This window comes from Rhinolophus ferrumequinum, chromosome 18, assembly GCF_004115265.2.
Source record: "Rhinolophus ferrumequinum isolate MPI-CBG mRhiFer1 chromosome 18, mRhiFer1_v1.p, whole genome shotgun sequence".
Classification (NCBI taxonomy): Eukaryota; Metazoa; Chordata; class Mammalia; order Chiroptera; family Rhinolophidae; genus Rhinolophus; species Rhinolophus ferrumequinum.
Window position 1 is genome coordinate 62473068 of NC_046301.1, and position 22799 is coordinate 62495866.

Below are 22799 nucleotides of genomic sequence, written 5' to 3' on the forward strand. Positions count from 1 at the left end.
TTCGTTATTTTTGATAGTGTAACACCACAGCCTGTTGCCCCAGAAATGCTGTGTAACAGCCAACCACAAAAGCTGGGTGGCTTACAAGCACGTGGTTTACTACTGCTGCGCGCAGGGTGGGCAGCTCTGGGGGTCATGGTCCCCGCTCACTCACACATCCAGGCGTTGGCGGGTCTCCCTTGGGACCATTAGGGCTACTCTGCTTGGCTCCACTTAGCTCTCATCCTCAAGCAGGCAAGTCTGGGAGTATTCTCAGGATGATGGCAGAGGCGGAGGAGACCTGCCAGGCGTCCTGAGCCTTCTGGTTGGAACTGGCATCTGTGTTGCATTTTGCCGGCCAAAGTAAAACACAAAGACAGCTCAGATGCAAGAGGTGGAGGCATTGGTCTGTCAGGGCCTGTGGAATCAGATGAAATCTGTAGATCAATCTGGGCAGAATTGACATCTTTATGATATCAAATCTGGCTTTCAAATCTGGCATATTTCTCTGTTAATATATTTCCTCTCTAAGTACCTCTTTATGTGGTTGTATGGTTCTCCCTGTAGAAAATACATACTTCGTTTGTTGGAATTATTCCTGGGTACTTGAGTGTCTATGACACTCTTGGAAAATGTTGCTTTGCTGAAGTTGTGTTCTCAATTTGTTTGCTGTCAGTGCAAAAAAAACGGTTATCTTTGATACGTTCATCACATTTCCAGACACTTTGCTATACTGTACTAATATTTCTGTTAATTTGCCTGCATACTCTTGGGTTTTTTAACATAAATGATCATATCATTTGCAAATAATGATAGTTTCCTTTGCTTGTTTTCTAATCCTTGAGTCTCAGATTGCTATTTCTGAGTTGCTTCTTCTGACCAGGAGCTCCAGTCCAGTGGCTATTCATTCAGTCTTGTCCCTGATTTTAAAGGCAATGCTTCCAGTATTTCCACGACTAGGGTGATGTTTGCCTAGGTTTTTTGGTTTGTTTGTTTTCATCCTTGATTTTTTTGTTGTTGTTTTAAATATGGATATTCTTTATCAGCTTAAAGAATTTTCTTTTCTCCTAATTTACTAAGAGTTTAAATCATGAATGGGTGTTGAGTGTTCGATTGGGATGATTTTCTTGTTGTTTCTCTTTTAATCTGTGGCTTATTATGGATTTCCTATTGTCAAGCCATCCTTGGATGTCTAAGATAACCCCGCTAAGGGTGTGCTATATTATTTTTCCCTGTATTGTTGTATCCAATTTGCTATTACTGAGGATTTTTGCAACTATATTCATAAGTGAGATAAATATGTAACTTTTAATATTTTTGTGTGCTTTTGATTTCAGGGTTATGCTGGTTAGGTAGAATGAGTTGGGAGTGATTCCTTCTTTTTCCCTGTCTGAAAGATTTTGTGTTAAATTGGGATGATTTCTTCTTTGAAAATTTTGTAGAATTCTGTGTGTGTATGTGTATGTTTTTAACTAATTGCTTTATTTTTTGAATAATCATAGGACAATTCAGCCTTTATTTCTAATGTTTTTATGGGAATTTTTTCATTTCATTTCATTTTTCCAAATTGTCAGCTTATAGTCATTGATAATATTTTCTTAGATTTTGAATTTTTATTTTATCTGTATGTGCTGCTTTTCATTCATGTCATTTAAAAAAAATTGGTCTTCTGAATCTTTTCACAAGTTTGGCTACTTTATTAACGTTTTTCAAAGGACTAACCTGTGGCCTGGTTGACCTTCTGTCAATCTTTATTTGATATTCATCCTTCTTGTCATTTTCTCTTTTTTTCTAATTTCTTGGCGGTTCTTTTTCTAACTTAAGATGGATCCTTGGCTTATTAGCTTTCAGCCACCCTGAATCTGGCGGCTGTGTGAAGTTGAAGTGTGAAGCCTGTTGGGAACATTCTGATTAATGAGGCCCTGAGTCTTTTTTTTTTTTAACATTAAAAAATAATCCTTTTCATTTGAAATAATCTCAAATATACAATATTGAAGAAAATGACTTAGCTCAAAGGTATAAAACTAATTTGATCTTATCTTTTCTGCAAATCTCAGTGCCCCACGCCCCAAATAAATGAAGCATAGTTTTAAGAGGAACCATAAATTACTTAATAAAACCAGTAAAACTGTCATCTGTTTCTAAGACAAAAGAAAATATATTCATATGAAAAGAAATTAAAATGTCCTGTCTCTGAAAAGTATCTTCAAAATTAATTATAATGCTAATTAATGCAATTTTAAATAAAAAGTGAGAATAAAAAATGGGTCTTTAAACAAATAAATATAAAATGCTAATTATAATGATCCGTGTCAATGGAGTCACAGCACTGAATGAAATCAGGGATATTTTAGAAGTAATCATTGTGTCTTAAAATACTTGAATCTGAGTTAATACTACATCCTATTATTATAAAAATCATTTAATTTAGAGTAATTAAATAAAAATATTTATTTTCTAGCAAAAGTTTGGGACAAAGAAGTTTGTCTTTACCTCTTAAATTAATCATATATGTCCTATTGTGGTTTTTTTTTTTTAAATTCGTTTCAGGTGTACAAAACAATGTAATAGACATTTAACCCCTTACAAAGACATTTCAAACCCCTCTCCCCCAATCTATTGCCCCTCTGGCATCCTATTAAAATTCCATTGACTCTATTCCCTATGCTGTACTCCATATCCCATGACTATACATATATATATATAAATTATTGTTAACATACAATATCATCCAGCTTCATGTGTACAGTGCAGTGGTTAAGTACCTACACTGTCCATGAAGTGGTCTCCCTAATAATACATGTGCCCATCTGACATGCTACAAAAACTTTACGACATTATTGATTATATTCCCCAAGCTGACTTTTGTATCCCCGTGACAATGTTTTTTTAAAATTTTGTTTGTTTTTGTTTTTTAAATTAAAGTTTATTGGGGTGACAATTGTTAGTAAAGTTACATAAATTTCAGATATACAATTCTGTATTACATCCTCTGTAAGTCACATTGTATATTCACCACCCAGAGTCAGTTCTCCTTCTATCACTATATATTTGATCCCCTTTACCCTCATCTCCCACCCCTCACCCCCTTACCCTCTGGTAACTACTAAACTATTGTCTGTGTCTATGAGTTTTTGTTTCTTATTTACTTGTCTTGTTTGTTTTTTTTTTGTTTTTGGTTTATACACCACATATCAGCGAAATCATATGGTTCTCTACATTTTCTGTCTGACTTATTCGCTTAGCACTATAATCTCAAGATCTATCCATGTTGTCACAAATGGTCCTATTTCATCTTTTCTTACTGCTGAATAGTATTCCATTGTGTATATATACCACAACTTCTTTATCCATTCGTCTTTCGAAACATTTTGCTTGTTTCCATGTCTTGAGCCCTGTGACTATAGCTGCAATGAACATTGGAGCACACTTGTCTTTATGAATCAATATCTTCAGATTTTTTGGGTAGATACCCAGGAGAGGGATTGCTGAATCATATGGTAATTCCATTTGTAATTTTTTGAGGAACCTCCACACTGCCTTCCATAGCGGCTGCACCAGTCTGCATTCCCGCCAACAGTGTATGAGGGTTCCTTTTTCTCTACATCCTTCCAAACACTTGTTACTATTTGTCTTGTTGATGATAGCCATTCTGACTGGGGTGAGGTGATATCTCATTGTGGTTTTTATTTGCATTTCTCTGATGATTAGTGATGTAGAGCATTTTTTCATATGTCTATTTGCCATTTGTATGTCCTCTTTGGAGAAATGTCTCCTCAGGTCCTCTGCCCATTTTTCAATTGGGTTGTTTGTTTTTTTGTTGTTGAGTTGTATGAGTTCCTTGTATGTTTTGGGTATTAGCCCCTTATCAAGAGGTGCTGTTTGCAAAAATCTTCTCCCATTCAGTTGGTTACCTCTTTATTTTGTTGATGGTTTCTTTTGCGGTGCAGAAGCTTTTAAGTTTGATGTAGTCCCATTCATTTATTTTAGCTTTTACTTCCCTTGCCTTTGGAGTCAAATTCATGAAATGCTCTTTGAACCCAAGGTCCATAAGTTTAGTACCTATGTTTTCTTCTATGCAGTTTATTGTTTCAAGTCTTATGCTTAAGTCTTTGATCCATTTTGAATTAATTTTGGTACATGTTGACAGATAGCAGTCCAGTTTCATTCTTTTGCACGTGGCTTTCCAATTCTGCCAGCACCATTTATTGAAGAAGCTGTCTTTTCTCCATTGTATGTTTTTTGCTTCTTTGTCAAATATTATCTGTCCATATTTATGTGGGTTTTTTTCTGGGTTCTGAACTCTATTCCATTGGTCTATGTGTCTGTTTTACTGCCAATATCATGCTGTTTTGATTATTGTTGCCCTGTAGTACAGGATAAAGTCAGGGAGTGTGATACCTCCAGAATTGTTCTTTTCTTTTAGGATTGATTTGGCTATTTGGGGTCTTTTGTGGTTCCAAACAAATCTGATGATTTTTTGTTCTATTTCTTTAAAAAATACCATTGGGATTTTGATGGGGATTGCATTAAATCAGTATATTGCTTTGGGTAGTACAGCCATTTTGACTGTGTTGATTTTTCCAATCCATGAGCACGGAATGTCTTTCCATTTCTTTGTGTCTTCTTCAATTTTTTTTAAAAATGTCTTATAGTTTTCAGCATATAGGTCTTTCACACCCTTGGTTAAGTTTATTCCTAGGTATTTTATCATTTTGTTGCAATTACAAAAGGAATTCTTTTTTTAGATTTATTTTTCTTAGATTTCATTGTTAGTATATAGAAATGCAATGGACTTTTGTACATTGATTTTGTAGCCGGCAACTTTACTGTATTCGTTTATTGTTTCTAAAAGCTTTTTGGTGGAGTCTTTAGGATTTTCTATATAAAGCATCATGTCATCTGCAAAGAGTGACAGTTTGACTTCTTCATTCCCAATTTGGATGCCTTTTATTTCTTTCTCTTGCCTGATTGCTCTGGCAAGGACTTCCAACACTATGTTGAAAAGCAGAGGTGATAGGGGACAGCCCTGTCATGTACTGAACATAGAGCAAAGGGTTTCAATTTTTCACCGTTAATTATGACATTAGCTGAGGGTTTGTCATATATGGCCTTTATTATGTTAAGGTAATTTCCTTCCTTACCTATTTTATTAAGTGTTTTAATCATAAATGGATGTTGTATCTTGTCAAATGCTTTTTCTGCATCAATTGATATACTCATATGATTTTTGTCCTTTATTTTGTTTATGTGTTTATTTAACACATTGATGGATTTGCGTATGTTGAACCATCCTTGTGCCCCTGGGATAAACCCCACTTGGTCGTGATGAATAATCTTTTTAATGCATTGTTGCATTCGATTTGCTAGAATTTGGTTTAGGATTTTTGCATCTGTATTCATCAGAGATATTGGTCTGTAGTTCTCTTTTTTTGTGTTGTTCTTACCAGGTTTTGGTATCAGGGTAATGTTGGCCTCATAAAATGAGTTAGGGAGTATTGTCTCTTCTTCAATTTTTCGGAAGAGTTTGAGCAGGACAGGTATTAGATCCTCTTTGAAGATTTTTTTTTTTTAAGATTTTATTGGGGAAGGGGAACAGGACTCTACTGGGGAACAGTGTGTACTTCCAGGCCTGTTTTCCAAGTCAAGTTGTTGTCCCCTCAATCCTAGTTTGTGGAGGGTGCCGCTCAGCTTCAAGTTGTTGTCCTTTCAGTCTTAGTTGTGTCAGGTGCAGCTCAGCTCCAGGTCCAGTTGCCATTGTTAGTTGCAGGGGGCGCAGCCCACCATCCCTTGCGGGAGTCAAACCGGCAACCTTGTGGTTGAGTGGATGCACTCTAACCAACTGAACCATCCGGGAGCTCAGCAGCAGCTCAGCTCAAGGTGCCATGCTCAATCTTAGTTGCAGGGGGCGGAGCCCACCATCACTTGAGGGACTTCAGGAATTGAACTGGCAACCTTGTGGTTGAGAGCCCACCGGCCCATGTGGGAATCGAACCAGCAGCCTTCGGAGTTAGGAGCATGGAGCTCCAACCGCCTGAGCCACCGGGCCGGCCCCTCTTTGAAGATTTTGTAGAATTCACTAGTGAAGTCATCTTGTCTCGGATTTTTGCTTTTGGCAAGGTTTTGGATGACTGATTCAATTTCCTTATTGGTGATCGGTCTGTTTAGATTTTCCAGTTCTTCATTGTTCAGCCTAGGAAGGCTATATGTTTCTAAGAACTTGGACATTTCTTCTAGGTTATTGAATTTGGTGGCATATAGTCCTTCATAGTATTCTTGGATAATCCTTTGTATTTCTGTGCCTTCCGTGATAAATTCCCCTCTTTCATTTCTGATTTTGTTTATTAGTGTTTTTTCTCTTTTTATCTTAGTGAGTCTAGTCAAGGGTTTGTTAGTTTTGTTATTCTTTTCAAAGAACCAGTTCTTTGTCACATAAATTTTTTCTATTGTCCTTTTGTTTTCTGTTGCTATTAGTTCTGCTCTGATTTTTATTATTTCCTTTCTTCTGCTGATCTTGGCTTTCATTTTTTCTAGTTCCTTAAGGTGTAACGTGAGGTTATTTTTTGGGATTTTTCTTGTTTCTTGAGATAGGCCTGTAATGATATAAATTTCCCTCTTAAAACTGCTACCCTGCATCCCCAAAATTTTGGTAGGATGTATTTTCATTCTCATTTGTTTCTATGTATCTTTTGATCTCTCCTATTATTTCTTCTTTGACCCCGTTGTTCTTTAAAAGTATGTTGTTTAATCTCCACGTATTTGTGGTTTTTCCTGCTTTCTTTTTGCAGTTGATATCCAATTTCAAAGCTTTGTGATCAGAGAATATGCTTGGTATGATTTCAATCTTCTTAAATTTGCTGAGGCTAGTTTTATATCCATGTACACTAGAAAAAATGTATAGTCTGATGTTCTAGGATGAAGTGCTCTATAAATGTCTATTATGCCCATTTAATCTAATGTGTCATTTAGGGCTGCTATGTCATTATTTATTTTTTGTTTGGATGATCTATCCATAGCTGTCAATGATGTATTTAGGTCCCCTAGTGTAATTGTGTTTTGGTCAATTTCTCCCTTTAGTTCTGTTAGTAGTTGCTTGGTATATTTCGGTGCTCCCTGATTGGGGGCATAAATATTGATGAGTGTTATATCTTCTTGTTGTATACCATTTACCATTATGATATGTCCATCTTTGTCTCTTGTTATCTTTTTCACCCTGAAGTCTATTTCATCTGATATCAGAACGGCTACACCTGATTTTCTCCGGATACCATTTGCTTGGAGTGTCAATTTCCACCTTTTCACTTTGAGTCTATGTTTGTCCTTTGTAGCTGAGACATGTCTCTGGGAGATAGCATATGGTGGGGTTTAGTTTTTTGATCCAATCTGCTACTCTGTGCCTGTTGATTGGTGAGTTCAGTCCATTTACCTTTTGGGTGATTACTGATATGTGAGGATTTCCTATCATTCTATCCTTAGTTTTCTGGTGAGACTGGGTCTCCATTGTTTCTTTGCCTTTTGTTGCTGTCTATTAGTTCTGTGTGGTGGTTCTATGATTTTTCCCTCTGTTTCTTCTTTTATTACGTTATATATTTCAGTTCTGGATTTTTTTTTTGAGTGGTTACCATTAAGTTTATGTAAAAGAAAGTTTGATATTTAGAGTATTCCATTTTCTTCAGCATGCTTACTTTCTCCATTCCCATATTTGGTTCAGGCCTTTACTCTCTTCCCTTTTATGTTTTGGTTGCCACAAATTGTCCCTGTTGATGGTGGTCGAATAGCCTCCTTCAGTATTTCTTGTAGTGCGGGTCGTGTGTTAGAAAATTCCCTCAGCTTCCGTATGTCTGGAAAGGTCTTTATTCCTCCTTCATATCTAAAGGATATCTTTGCGGGATATGTTATTCTTGGCTCATAATTTCTCTCCTTGAGTAATTTGAATATTTGGTTCCTCTCCCTCCTGGCTTGTAGAGTTTCTGCTGAAAAATCTGATGATATTCTAAAGGGCTTTCCTTTGTAGGTTACCGTCTTCTTTTCCCTGGCTGCCTCGAGGAGAGTGTTCTGCAACAGGTTGATAGAAAGAGGTCTTTCCTTTGTTTTCCAGTAGGTGTTGATAGAATGGTTTGTTTTCTCTCTGACTGCAGGCTTTTATTGTCTCTCACACTGCAGTGTTATGTTTTCTCTGCACTATTCCGGCTTTTCACACAATGGGGGGTTTCCCTGGTAGGCAGGCTTCTCCTCTATGAACATTTTGCCTGCGTCATAGGGCGCAGTCTCTGTGGGGGGTTGTGGAGAACTTCTGAAGTTCCAAACCTCTTCCTGCAGCAGATTCAGCACCCGTGTGTTTCAGAAGCTCGGTTTACTCCTTCAGGTATCTGCCCGATAGGTGGGGACAGAGACAGGGTGGGTTGTGAGATGTGTCCCAGAGCAATGGCGACGACCACCACCACAGCCAGTCCTGCTTCTACAGCTCCCTCCCCTTTGCAGGAACTAGTTGGGCTGCGAATCTGTGTCTGCGGTCCACAGTTCTCAGAACAGCAAATATTCTGTCCTTTTGATCTGACACTGCTACTGTTCTGCTTCTAGCACCGGGCAGGTGGGGGCGGGGTGAGCTCTGGGAGGGTGGGGAGGGGGCGGCTAGTCTCAGTGCCTATGCCTTCCATCCTCTGCTTGGCAGTGAGGGCTTGTCATGCAGGAGACCCTGCTCGCTGTGCCATGTGTCGTGCAGGGCGGCATGCGGGGTCTCAGCTCCCGTCCCCCACATAAGAATGCAGGACATGGTGAGGACAAAAAGGAACACTCACGGAGCCATAGGTAGGGGAGTCACACCACTATACTCTCGCTTGTGGCTGGGCTGGAGAAACAGGAAACAGGAGCCACACAATTCTCAACCCTCACTGTGCCGCTTGCAGGCTCAGCCACCATCTTCTTGCTAGCCCCCATTTTTTGCTAGCCTAGCCACGGCAGTTATATTAGTGGCCAATGGCTCACTGGTTACAGCTGACGGCCAACTAGCCACAGCTGATGGCCATTTGATCACAGTTGATGGCCATTTACTACCTGAGCCAGCACCTTTCTATGTGAGGCCGAGAGCCTGGAAACTGCTCTCTGGGGCTCTGTCCCCACAGGGCTTATACCACCGTTTTCAGCCTTTTCCCCCAGTCTTTCCTCCGAGGTCTCTGCTGTGAGCGTTGGGTTCAGCCGTGTTATATGCTGCCCCCTCAGCCCTGCGGGCCATAAGCGGAGCCCGAGCAGTCCGAGTTCTTCCCTCTCCCGCAGCTGCGGTAGTTCCAGGGTGCAGCGAGCTCGGAGCACTGAGCTAGGTCTGCGTCCTGCGCCTGCGCGGTTCCGTCTCCGCACTTCTCCCTTCCCTCCTCCCCTGCTCGCGCAATTTGCCCACCTTTAGGTGAATTCAGTAGTGAGACCCTTCGTCTTGCCTGTCTGCTGTGCAGGGAGTCCTTTGTTCAGTTATAGTTGTTCAATTTGTTGTAAATTCCAGGGGAGATTTTCAGAGGCTCACCTAACGCCGCCATTTTTATGACATCGGGAATAATTCTAACATTCTTTTGGTAAAATGCACATAACCAAATTTGCTATTTGTACTAGTATAAAGTATAATACAGTGACATTTAGTGGACTCATATCATTGTGCAATCATCAAACACCTCTTCTAATACACTACATCTAATTCTAAACCATCAAAGGAAACCCCATACCATTGAGTAATGACTTCCCATTCTCCCTTTATTCTGGGCACTGGCAAACACTAACCTGCTCTCTGTGTCTAAGGATTTGCCTGTTTTGGATGTCATGTAAATTGATTCACACAACTTATGACCTTCAGTGCCTAGCTTTTTTCACATACCATGTTTTCAAGATTCATCCAAGTGGTAGCTACTATCAGCTCTTCATTCATTTTTATGACTGAATAATATTTCATTTTATGGATATACCACAGTTGTTTATTTGCTCATTACTAGATGGAAATTTGGATTTCTACATTTTGGCTGTTGTGAATAATGCTACTAAGTATTTTTGAGTGAAAGTTTTTGAGCACCCTTTACAGTTTGTTTTCATATATATCTATGATCAGATGGTATTTCTGTGTTCAACATAATGGACAAATGCCAAACCATTTTATACAGTAGCTATACCATTTTACTTTTCTACCTGCAATGTGTGAGCATGCCAGGTCTTCCACATCACATCCTCATCAACGTGTGATATTTTCTGTTGTTTTTTTTTAATCATAGCCATCCTTGTGGGTGTGACGTTGTGTCTCATTGTGGTTTTGATTTGCCTTTCCCTGAATAATAATGTGTTAGTCTATTTAGACATTCATAATAAAATGTTATAGACTGATTTGCTTAAATAACAGAAATGTATTTCTCCACGGTTCTGGATTTCCAAGATGAAGGTGCCATTAGAGTTGATTTCAAATGAGAGTCAGGTAAGAGGGACCTGCTCAGTAGGGTCTGCTACTGAGGGCGTCAGTAGGAAGGCCTAGCCTGAGCAGAAACACTGAGCTTACTCTCCACACACACTCACCATCTAGTGTCTTCCTGGCACTAGGGCTTTTATCCTCACCCAGTGCCCACCTGGCCAATCAGGGCTGAGGCTCTGCGTGTGTCACAATGGGGGATGTTTGTGACATCATCAGTCCCCTCCTCAGGTGGCTGCATCCCGAGAAGTGCCTTGTCCCACTTCTAGGCCCAGAGCCATATCCCATGACAGTCCTTGCCCTTCCAGCTCTGGCTTCCAGCTGTGCCATTCTCTGTGCTCTGTAGAACCAGATGCACCAATCTACAGAAATGCACTTGGGGCCCAGGGGCAGTGACTTGCCTAGGGTCACCTTGCCAATTGGAAGAGAAGAAATGTCACCAACACGCTGTCTGTGGGAGCTGCTGTGTCTGAGAGGTGCTGTGTCCAAGAGGGTGCAGAGATGAACATGAGCAATGGACACCAAGCAAAACGGGATTTGGAGCCTTTGTTGGTGACTTAAAACAATACCCACTTATTATACCTCACAAACTGATGGCTCAAAAATCTGGTCATTTAATCCACACGTGTTGAGTAATATCATGGGGATATTGGTAGACACAGAGGCGGGTCGCTCATATGTCGGGCCCTCTGCCAGGAGTGATTGGCAGAATGGGCTCAGCCAGAATGCCAACTAGCTAATCCTATGCGTGTCATATCAGCAGAGTGATTTCAGAGCATTGGAATTTCTACAATTATAGCTCAGGGATTTCAGAATATACCAAATGTTAGGAAAGGGAAGGGTCCCATTCTTTATGTCTTGGCTCAGGAGCTGGCACAGTTTATTCTATGGGTCTACTTATTGTACTAATGAAAGAAGTCTGTTCACTGGAAATAAACCCACATAAATATGGACAGATAATTTTTGACAAACAAGCAAAAAACATACAATGGAGAAAAGACAGCCTCTTCAATAAATGGTACTGGTAGAATTGGAAAGCCACATGCAAAAGAATGAAACTGGACTGCTATCTGTCACCATGTACCAAAATTAATTCAAAATGGATCAAAGACTTAAGCATAAGACCTGAAATAATAAGCTGCATAGAAGAAAACATAAGTACTAAACTTATGGACCTTGGGTTCAAAGATCATTTTATGAATTTGACTCCAAAGGCAAGGGAAGTAAAAGCTAAAATAAACGAATGGGACTATATGAAACTTAAAAGCTTCTGCACCGCAAAAGAAACCATCGACCAAATAAAGAGGCAATGAACTGAATAGGAGAAGATTTTTGCAAACAATGTCTCTTGATAAGGGGCTAATATCCAAAATATACAAGGAACTCATACAACTCAACAACAAAAAACAAACAACCCAATTGAAAAATGGGCAGAGGACCTGAAGAGACATTTCTCCAAAGAGGACATACAAACGGCAAGTAGACATATGAAAAAATGCTCAACGTCACTAATCATCAGAGAAATGCAAATAAAAACCACAATGAGGTATCACCTCACCCCAGTTAGAATGGCTATCATCAACAAGACAAATAGTCACAAGTGTTGGAGAGGCTGTGGAGAAAAAGGAACCCTCACACACTGTTGGTGGGAATGAAGACTGGTGCAGCTGTTATGGAAGGCAGTGTGGAGGTTCCTCAACAAAATTAAGAATAGAATTACCATATGACCCAGCAATCCCTATCCTGGGTATCTACCAAAAAAAATCTGAAAACATTTATCCATAAAGATATGTGTGCTCCAATGTTCATTGCAGCTTTATTTACGGTGGCCAAGACATGGAAACAACCAAAATGTCCTTCGATAGATGAATGGATAAAGAAGTTGTGGTATATATACACAATGGAATACTATTCAGCGGTAGGAAAAGATGCAATAGGAGCATTTGTGACAACATGGATGGATCTTGACATTGTAATGCTAAGCGAAATAAGTCAGACAGAAAAAGTAGAGACCCATATGATTTCAATGATATGTGGCATATAACCAGAAAGCAACAGAAGAACAAGACAGACAACTGAAAGAACAAAAACTCATAGACATAGGGGTTACCAGAGGATAAGGGGGCAGGGGGAAGTGGGGCTCTAGAAGAGGGTAAACGGGGTCTAATATATGGTGATGGAAAGAGAATTGACTCTTGCTGGTGAACACACAATGTGAGATATAGATAATGTATTACAGAATTGTACCCCTGAAACCTATGTAACTTTACTAACAATTGTCGCCCGTTGTGTCCAGCGCAACACGGGCAGTGAGGGTGTGCAAAGGGGCGGCGTTGCGTTAGGTTTTAAAAAAGAAAGAAACAGAGGCTTACTGCAGTTAAATCTCAGAAGGCCAGGGGGTCTCGCAGACACCAGAAACTGGAGCCCTGAATCGGGCAGACTGGTGGCTTTTACTGATAATCACACAAGGAAGTAGCATTATCTTTTCCACGGTCTGTGAATCTCATACATCACGTCACAAAAGTGAATCAAACCAATTATCTTTGTCCCCAAGCAGCCGGAGCGGAAAGTCTTGTGATGACTTAGGTGAGGTATGCACCTCCCTGGGGGCCAAGTCTCTCATGCTGTAACAGTTCCGTTGAGGTAAGTGGAGAGAGCTGATCTTTATCACTCTCATGACTTCTCTCAATCAGGTGAGAGAGGAAAGCCAGAGTCAGTAATGGCTTTTCCCAGGCAGGGGGGAAGGGGAGGCAAGGCTCCTTCCCGGATCTTCTAAGGCAGCTCATTGGGGGACCCCACTTGGTTCCGCCTGGCTTGAGTTGTTTCTCACGTGAGATATCTTACCCATCTTTGGCTGCAAACCATCTTTTGGGGACCAGACAGAGAGACATGAGATATAAAACATTGAGATAAGCAAAGTCCCAAAAAGGCACAGTCTCACAGGCTTTTCTTTCCTCAAGGAAAGACATGGGGGGGGACAGTCGGTAGGCTGCTGTGTGACAACATGCCCCAATATACCTTAATTTAAAGGAGAAAAAAAAAGAAGTCTCTTCAGTGGTGAGGGAAAGACTCTCACTACCACCACTTAATGGGATATTTATTCACAGGATTTGCAGCCACATTCTGTGGCCACATGTTGTACTCCCACAGGCAAAATATACAGACTCTCTCCCAAAAGAGTGAAAATTGGCAATGATTCTTGAAATCTGGCCATCTGAGAATTAATGAAACATACCCCCACATTCTCATAATGTACCAGAGGAAACAAATAGAATTACTGGAAGCAACACTGGATTCTAAAGGGGACAGAATAGGAGAAGCACCGCAGGCCCACAGCAATCTGAGTTCCAGCCTAGTCCAGTCTGAAGGTCCTTCAGTATAGCTGAGTCCTGCTCCCTGGAAAAGACTCAAGTCTTGGCTCTATCCTTCTCACCAATTCTTCTGCTCTACAAGAAAATGTCTCTGCTTACAACTGAGTAGGCCCAGACAAATGTGGGGTCTAGGGACCTCTTTCCAATTTGTACTCTCTTTGTCCATTTCAGTTCAAATTGAACGAAACTGTTAAAATTCCTTTTCAAAAGTTGTGGTCTCTCTATAAAACTATAATCTCCATTAGACAAGGGACACCACCCCCATTTATTTCTAAGATGGGCCCTTCTACCCTTCGGACCAAAACTTAAGGTGCAGTGCTTAATGCCTTTAAAACTCAAGAAACTTTCTCATGTAGTCAGAAGGTCCAGGAGGCAGAGCCTTCAGGATATTTGAGGACTTATTGTGTATCAGAGAGCATCTACTAGGAACAATTCTAACATTCTGTTGGTAAAATGCACATAACCAAATTTGCCATTTGAACCTATATGAGGCACAATTCTGTGACATATAGTATACTCACAGCATTGGGCTCTCAATCACCTCTATCTAATACACTCTATCCAATTCCAAACCATCAAAAGGAAACCCCATACCAATGAGCAAGCCTTTCCCATTGTCCCCTCTCTCTATGCCCTAGCAAACAGTAACTGCTTTCTGTCTATGTGGTTTTGCCAATTCTGGATGTGTCATGTAAATGGAATCACAAAATATGTGGCCTTTTGTCGCTAGCTTCTGTAACTTACCATGTTTTCGAGATTCATCCCTGTGGTAGCCCAAATCAATACTTCATTCATATTTATGACTGAATAATACTTCATTTTATAGATATACTACATTTGTTTATTCATTCATTGGTTCACGAAAATTTGGGTTTCTAGCTATTGTGAATGGCGCCACTATGAACTTTTGCAGAAAAGTTTTTGAACATTTGTTTTCAGTTCTTTAGGGTATATATCTATAGTCATATGGTATATCTAAGCTTGACTTGCTGGTGAAATGCCAAAGCATTTCCTGCAATAGCTATACCATTTTACTTTTCTGCCCTCCCTGTATGAGAGTTCCAGTTTCTCAACGTCACAGCCTCATCAACACTTGATATTTTCTTTTTGTGGGTTTGATTCGATTTCCCTGACTACTAATGCGTTAGTGTGTTTTGACTTTCATAAAAGCTGTTACAGAGTGGGTGGCTTACAGAACAGAAATGCACTTCTCTGCAGTTCAGGAAGTCCAAGATACGGGAGGCATCAGAGTTGATTTATAATGAGGATCAGGTGTGAGGGTCCTGCTCAGCGGGGTCTACCAATGAGGGCATCAGCAGGAAGGCCCGGCCTGAGCAGAATGAGACAGCACACTCCCCGCACAGACTCACTGTAGGGTGCCTGCCCGGCCCTGGGGCTTTTATCCTTCCCCAGCGCCCACCTGGCCAATCCCAGCTGAGGATCCGCGTGTGTCACAATGGTACAGCTGTGACATAAGCAGTCCCCCTTGTGCCACTTCCTGCCCCAGAGCCATATCCCACGACAGTCCCTCCCCTTCCAGCTCCAGCCTCCATTCACCCCATATTCTGTGCTCTGTAGAACAAGATGCCCTAAACTACAGAGATGCCCTTGGGGCAGAGGGACAATGACTTGCCTGCGGTCACCGTGCCAGTTGAAAGAGAAGATATGTAAAGACTCACTGATCCTGGGATCTGCTGTGTCCAAGAGGGTGCAAGTATGAAAGAGAGCACCAGAAAGCAAGCAGTGGGGGCTCGGAGTCTTTGTTAGTTACATAGAACAACACACCCTTATACCTCACAAATTCGATGGTCAGGAATCTGGTCAGTTAATTCACATGTATTGAGTGACATCACAGGGATATTGGTGGCAAGAGAGGCAGGTTGCTCATGTGTCTGGCTCTCTGCTAGGTCTGACGGGCACACTGGGCTCAGCCAGACTGCCAGCCAGATAGATAACCAACCCATGCATGTCCTCTCAGCAAGGGGTTTCAGAGAGTTGGACTTTCTACCATAGAGTTCAGTGATTCTAGACTTTAGCAAGTGTTAGGAAACGGAAATGCTACTTTCTTTCAGTCTTGGTTCAGAAACTGGCAGAGTTTACTCTTTTCAAGTTTTTTTTTTTTTTAACTCTTTACCCTGCATATTATTTTTAAGTGTATAGCGTCCTATTTGGTGTAGGGGTTGCCATTTCCTGCTTCTGTCTGTTCATATTACTACTCATGGTTTTGTATTCCTTTGCTGTTTTTGTTGCAGGTCGCATAGCCTCCTTCACTATTTCTTGTAATGCAGGTTGTTCGTTAGAAAATTCCCTTAGCTTTGTATGTCTGGACAGGTCTTTATTCCTCCTTCATATTTAAAGGATATCTTTGCTGGGTATATGATTCTTGGCTCATAATTTCTCTCTTTCAATAGTTTGAGTATTTGATTCCACTCCCTCCTGGCTTGTAGCGTTTCTGCTGAAAAGTCTGATGATAATCTAATGGGCTTTCCTTGTAGGTTACCGTCTTCTTTTCCCTGGCTGCCTTGAGGAGTCTTTGTTGTTAATTTTTGACATCTTCAATACAATGTACCTTGGAGAAGGCCTGTTGGGATTGAGGTAATTAGAAGTTCTATTTGCTTCTTGGATTCAGGGCCTGTGTGGTTCAGTGGCTCTGTTTACCCCTGCAGGGATCTGCACAGATAGGTGGGGGCTGGGGCAGTGTGGGTTGTGAGAGGTGGCGCTGAGCAATGGTGGCGACCACTAGCACAGCCAATCCTGCACCCAAGGCTCCCTCCCCTTCACTGGAAGTAGTTGGGCTGCGAGTCCGAGTCTGTGGCTGCGGACCACAGTTCTCAGAACTGCAAATATTCTGTTCTTTTGATCTGACATTGATACCATTCTACTTCTAGCTCTGGGCAGGTGGGGGTGGGGCGAGCTCTGGGAGGGTAGGGAGGGGGCGGCCAGGCTCAGTGCCTATGCCTTCCGCCCTCTGCTTGGCAGTGAGGGCTTAAACTGCCTTTTTCACCCTTCTTCCCTCAGTCTGTGCTCCAATGTCACTGCCACGATTGCAGGGTTCAGCCGTGTTATATGCTGACCCCTCAGGCGGGACTGTGGGCCATAAGTGGGCCCTAGCACGGTGCATTCTTCCCTCTCCCGGGACTGCTTGTAGCTCCAGGATGTGGCACAGTTGATTATATGGGGCAGACTGCTCAGTGCTGACAGGAAGACTCTCACTGCCACCTCTTAATGGGAGATGCATCATAGGATTTGCAGCCACAAACATTCTGTGGCCATACATTATATTCCCACATGCAGAATACACAGACCTTCTCAAAGAGAGAGAAAATTGGGAATGGTTCTTGAAATCTGACCATCTGAGAACTGAAGTAACACCCCACCACATGCCCAAAATATAACAGAGGAAACCGAGAGGCATGCTGCCGTCGACACTGAATTCTAAAGGGGAGAGAATGGGAGAAGCACTGTAGGCCCACAGCAACTGTGTTTCCCCGATAATAAGACCTACCCGGACAATCAGATCTAATGCGTCTTTTGGAGCAAAAATTAATATAAGACTCGATATATAATATACTATGTAATATAGTATAATGTAATATAATAAACATAATACTGGGTCTTATATTAATTTTTGCTCCAAAAGACGCATAAGAGCTGATTGTCTGGCTAGGTCTTATTTTCGGGGAAACACGGAGTCCCTACCTGAAGGAGTCCTTCAGTTAGTCCCTACCTTCTCCCTGGAAAACAGTGCAGCTCTTGTCTCTGCTCTCTGACCACTCCTTCTGTTCCACAAGATAAGGTCCATGCTTGCAGCTGAGTAGGCCTAGACAAGCTTGGGGTCTAGAGAAATCTTTCCTATTTGACTGTCACTGCTCCTCTCAATTCAAATTGAATGAAACTGTAAAAAACCCTTTTCAAAGTTTGTCGTCTCTCTATAAAACTATAATCTACTCAATTAGACAAAATCACCATCATATTTCTTATTAAGACCATCATGTTTCTCATTTTGGACCAAAACTTGTGTTGCAGTGGTTAAAGCCTTTCAAACTGAAGAAGCCATCTCATGTAGTCAAAAGTGTCTAGGAGGCAGGGCCTTTAGAATATCAGAGGACTTACTGACTATCAGAGAGCATCTACTACAAACAATTCTAGCATTCTTTTGGTAAGATGCACCTAATGAAATGTGCCATTTGAACAATGGAAAGGACAATTCTGGGATATTTAGTATATTCACAGCGTTGTAATAATCAATATCTCTATCTAATACCCTCTATCTAATTCCAAACCATCAAAGTAAAACCCCATACTATTGAGCAATCATTTGCAATTCTCCTCTTCCTCTAGGCCCTGGCTGTATGGATTTGCAGATTCTGAACGTGTCATGTAAACGCAGCACAGGTCACCATCTGGTATCTGCCCAGCACTGGGACTTTTATCATCACCCGGCACCCACCTGGCCAATCCCAGCTGAGCTGAGGCTGTGCGTTTGTCACAATGAGACGTTCTGTGACACAGTCAGCCCTCTCTCCAGGTGGCTGCATCCGCAGAAGTGCCTTGTCCCACTTCCTGCCTGAGAGCCTTTCCCACATCAGTGCTTCCCATTCCAGCTCTGGGTTAAATCTTCACCATACTCTGTGCTCTGTAGAACCAGATGCCCCACTCTACACAGACACACTTGGGGCACAGGGACAATGACTAGCCTAGGGTCACCTTGTCAGTTGGAAGAGATGAAATGTCCAAAACTTGCTAACTGCAGGAGCCTCTCCATCCTAGAGGTGCTGTATCCAAGAAGGAGCTAGAATGAACTTGAACACAGGCTACCAGGCAGAGGGCGCTTGGAGTCTTTGTTGGTGACTTAAAACTATACCCACTTGTTATAGTGGACAAATTTTGGGGTCAGGAATCTGGTCAGTTGTCTACGTCTATTGAGTATGCCAGACAGAGAGGCAGGTCACTCATATGCCTAGGCCACTGCCTGGTGTGAGGTGCAGGCTGGGCTCAGCAGGACAGCCAACCAGATAACCCTGTGCACGTCCGCGGCAGGGAGGGACATTCTACATTATAGTTAGGGATTCCAGACTGCATCGTCAGTTAGGAAAGGAAAGGACCACTTTCTTTAGGTCTTGGCTCAAAATCTGGCACAATAGATTCTCTGGTCTACTTATTCTACGAGTCAAAGCAGACTGCCCAGTGCTGAAGGGAAGAATCCCACTGCCACCACTGAAAGGAGGGTATATCAACGAAATGGTCACCACAATTCATTCTATGGCCACAAATTAGATTCCCAAATGCAAAATATACACAACCTCTCTCAAATGAGTGAAAATTAGGGATGATTCTTACAAACTGACAATCTGGGATTTAAAGGAAAAAAAAACTTACATGCCAAAAGGTAACAGAGGAAGCAATTGAGGCAAGAGACACGGGAGTGTGAAGAGGAGAGAATAGGAGAAGGACAGCAGTCCCACAGCAATCTGAGTTCCCGCCTAGTCCAGATAGAAGGTCCTTACATTTAGCCTAGTGCTTCTCCCTGGGAATGACTGCAGCTCTGGGCTGTGCCCTGGGACCAATCCCTCATTTCCACAATGAAAGGTCCATGCTTGCAAGTGAGTAGGCCCAGACAAGTTGGGTTGCAGTGGCCTCTTTCCCATTTGTATTGTCTCTAACCCTTTCAATTCAAATGGAAGGAAATCTGTTAAAATCCTTTCCAAAACTTGTGGTCTCTCTGTAAAATTATAATCTACTCCATTAGAAAAAAATCAACCACCACATTTCTTTCTAACATGGGCCCTTCTCCCCTTTGAACAAATATTTGAGACACAATGGTTAGTGTGTTTATAACTGAAGAAGATTTCTCATGTAGCCAAAAGTGTCTAGGAGGCAGGGCCTTCAGATATCAGAGGACTTATTGACCATTAGAGGGGCCCTACTAGGAGCAATTCTTACATTCTCTTGGTAAAATGCACATAACCGAATTTGCCATATCAACCATTATAAATTCAGTGACATTAATATACAGTACCTCCACATCACATCCTCATCCACACTTGTTATTTTCTGATTTTGTTGATCACAGCCATCCTTATGGGCATGGCGTAGTGTCTCGTTGTGCTATTGATTTGCATTTCCCTGACTCATAACGCATTAGTCTATTCAGATTTTCATAACAAAACATACACTTGGTGCCTTCAATAACAGAAATGTGTTTCTCCACTTTCCTGAAAATCCAAGGTGAAGGACCCATCAGTGTTGCCTTCTCATGACGGTCAGGTGACAGAGACCCGCTCAGCAGGGTCTGATGCTTTGGAAGCCCGCAGGAAGGCCCGGCCTAAGCAGAACCACACAGGCCACTCTCCTCGCAGACTAACTCTCTGGTGTCTGCCCAGCACTGGGGCTTTTATCCTGGCCCGGAGCCCACCTGGCCAATCCCAGGTGAGGATCTGTGAGTGTCACCATGATACAACTGTGACATCGTTGGTTCCTTCTGCAGGTGCTGCATCCCCAGAATTGTCTTGCCTCACTTCCTGGTCCAGAGTCTTATCCAATGACAGTCCTTCCATTTCGAGCACTGGGCTCCACCAGCACCATACTCTGTGCTCTGTAGGAACTGCGTACCCACACTAGAGAGGCACTTGAGCCCAGGGATAATGGCTTGCCTAGGGTCACCTTGCCTATTGGAAGAGAAGAAATTCTCCAAACAGCTGTCTGTGCGAGCTCCTGGGTCCAAGAAGTGCTCTGTCCATGAGAGTGCAGGGATGAATGTGAGCTCCCGAAACCAACAGAAGGGGATTGGAGTCTCGTTGTTGACTTAAAACCACACCCACGTATTATACCTAGCAGATTCGGGCATCAGGAATCTTGACAATTGATCCACAGGTGTTGAGTAGTGTCAAGTGTGTACTGGGAGACAGAGAGGCGGGTACCTCCTATCTCTGGCCCTCTGCCAGGGCTGGTGGGCAGGCTGGGCTCAGTGGGTCTGCCCACCAGGTAACCCAATGCATGTCTTCTCAGCAGGGTGATATCAGAGAGTTGGACTTAATACAGTAAAGGTCAGGCGTTCTCGACAAAACCCAGAATAAGATCGAAAAGTACCACTTTCTTTAAGTCTTGATTCAGAAGCTGGCAGAGTTTATTCTTGGGTCTCTTATTCTACTGGTCTAAGGAGACTCTGAATCTCTCAGGGAAGACTCTCACTGCCACCACTTAAGGGAGGTGTAACAAAGAATTTGCAGCCACAAGACATTCTCTGGCCACAAATCAATTCTCACATGCAAATAGTACAGACTCTCTGATGTAAGAGTGAAAACTGGGAATGGTTCTTGAAGTACGAAAATCTGAGTATTAAAGAAATACATCCAACATGCACCAAATGTAACAGTTGAAACTGAATTGCTGCAGGTACCCCTAAATTCTAAGGGGAGGGAATGGGAGACGCACAGCACGCCCACAGCTATCTACGTTTTAGTCTAATCCAGACTGAAAGTCCTTCAGTAGAGCCCAGGCCTGCACCCTGGAAGAGAGCACAGCCCTTGGCTCTTCCCTCTGAACAGTCCTTGTTTTCAATGAGGAAAGGTCGAAGCTTGCAAGTGAGTGGACCCAATCAGTGTTTTTGTTGTTGTTGTTGTGTGTTTTTACTTAAAGTTTATCGGCGTGAAAATTGTTAGTAAAGTTACATAGATTTCAGGTGTACGATTCTGTAATACGTCATCTATATATCACATTGTGTGTTCACCTCCCAGAGTCAGTTCTTTTTCAGTCACCATATATTGGATCCCCTTTTCCCTTATCTGCCCCTCCTTACCCTCTGGCAACCCTTAAACTATGTCTGAGTTTTTCTTTCTTTGTTTGTGTTGTTGTTTTCACTTTAATATCCCACATATCAGTGAAATGATATGGTCTTGACTATTTCTGTCTGACTTATTTCACTCAGCATAATAACCTTGAGGTTCATCCATGTTGTCTCAAATAGTACTATTTCATCTTTTCTTATTGCAGAATAGTATTCCATTGTGTATATATACCACATCTTTATCCAATCATCGATGGAAGGACACTTTGGTTGTTTCCATGTCTTGGCCACCATAAATAAAGCTGCAATGAACATTGGAGCACACGTGTCTTTATGGATATATGTTTTCAGGTTTTTGGGTAGATACCCAGGAGAGGTATTGCTGCATCATATGCTAATTCTATTCTTAATTTTTTGAGGAACCTCCACACTGCCTTCCATAGCGGCTGTACCAGTCTGCATTCCCGCCAACAGTGTATGAGGGTTCCTTTTCCTCCACAGCCTCTCCAATACTTGTTACTATTTGTCTTGTTGATGATAGCCATTCTGACTGGGATGAGGTGATATCTCATTGTGGTTTTTATTTGCATTTCTCTGATGATTAGTGAGGTTGAGCATTTTTTCATGTCTATTTGCCATTTGTATGTCCTCTTTGGAGAAATGTCTCTTCAGGTCCTCTGCCCATTTTTTACTTGGATTGTTTGTTTTTTTGTTGCTGAGTTGTATGAATTTCTCATATATTTTGGATATTAGTCTCTTATCAGAGACATTGTTTGCAAAAATCTTCTCCCATTTGGTTGGTTGCCTCTTTATTTGTTAATGGTTTCTTTTGCCGTGCAGAAGCTTTTTAATTTGATATAGTCCCATTCATTTGTTTTAGCTTTCACTTCCCTTGCCTTTGAGGTCAAATTCAAAAATGCTCTTTGAAACCATGGTCCATAAGTTTAGTACCTATGTTTTCTTCTATGCAGTTTGTTGTTTCAATTTTTATGTTTAGGTCTTTGTTCCATTTTGAGTTAGTTTTGGCACACGGTGAAAGATACCAGTTACTGTGTTTCCCCGAAAATAAGACTGGGTCTTATATTAAGGTTTACTCCAAAAGATGCATTAGGGCTTATGGTATGTCATCCTGAAAAAAATCATGCTAGGACTTGTCTTATTTTTGGGGAAAAATGGTAGTTTCATTTTTTTTGAAAGTGGCTTTACATTCTCCCAGCACCATTTATTG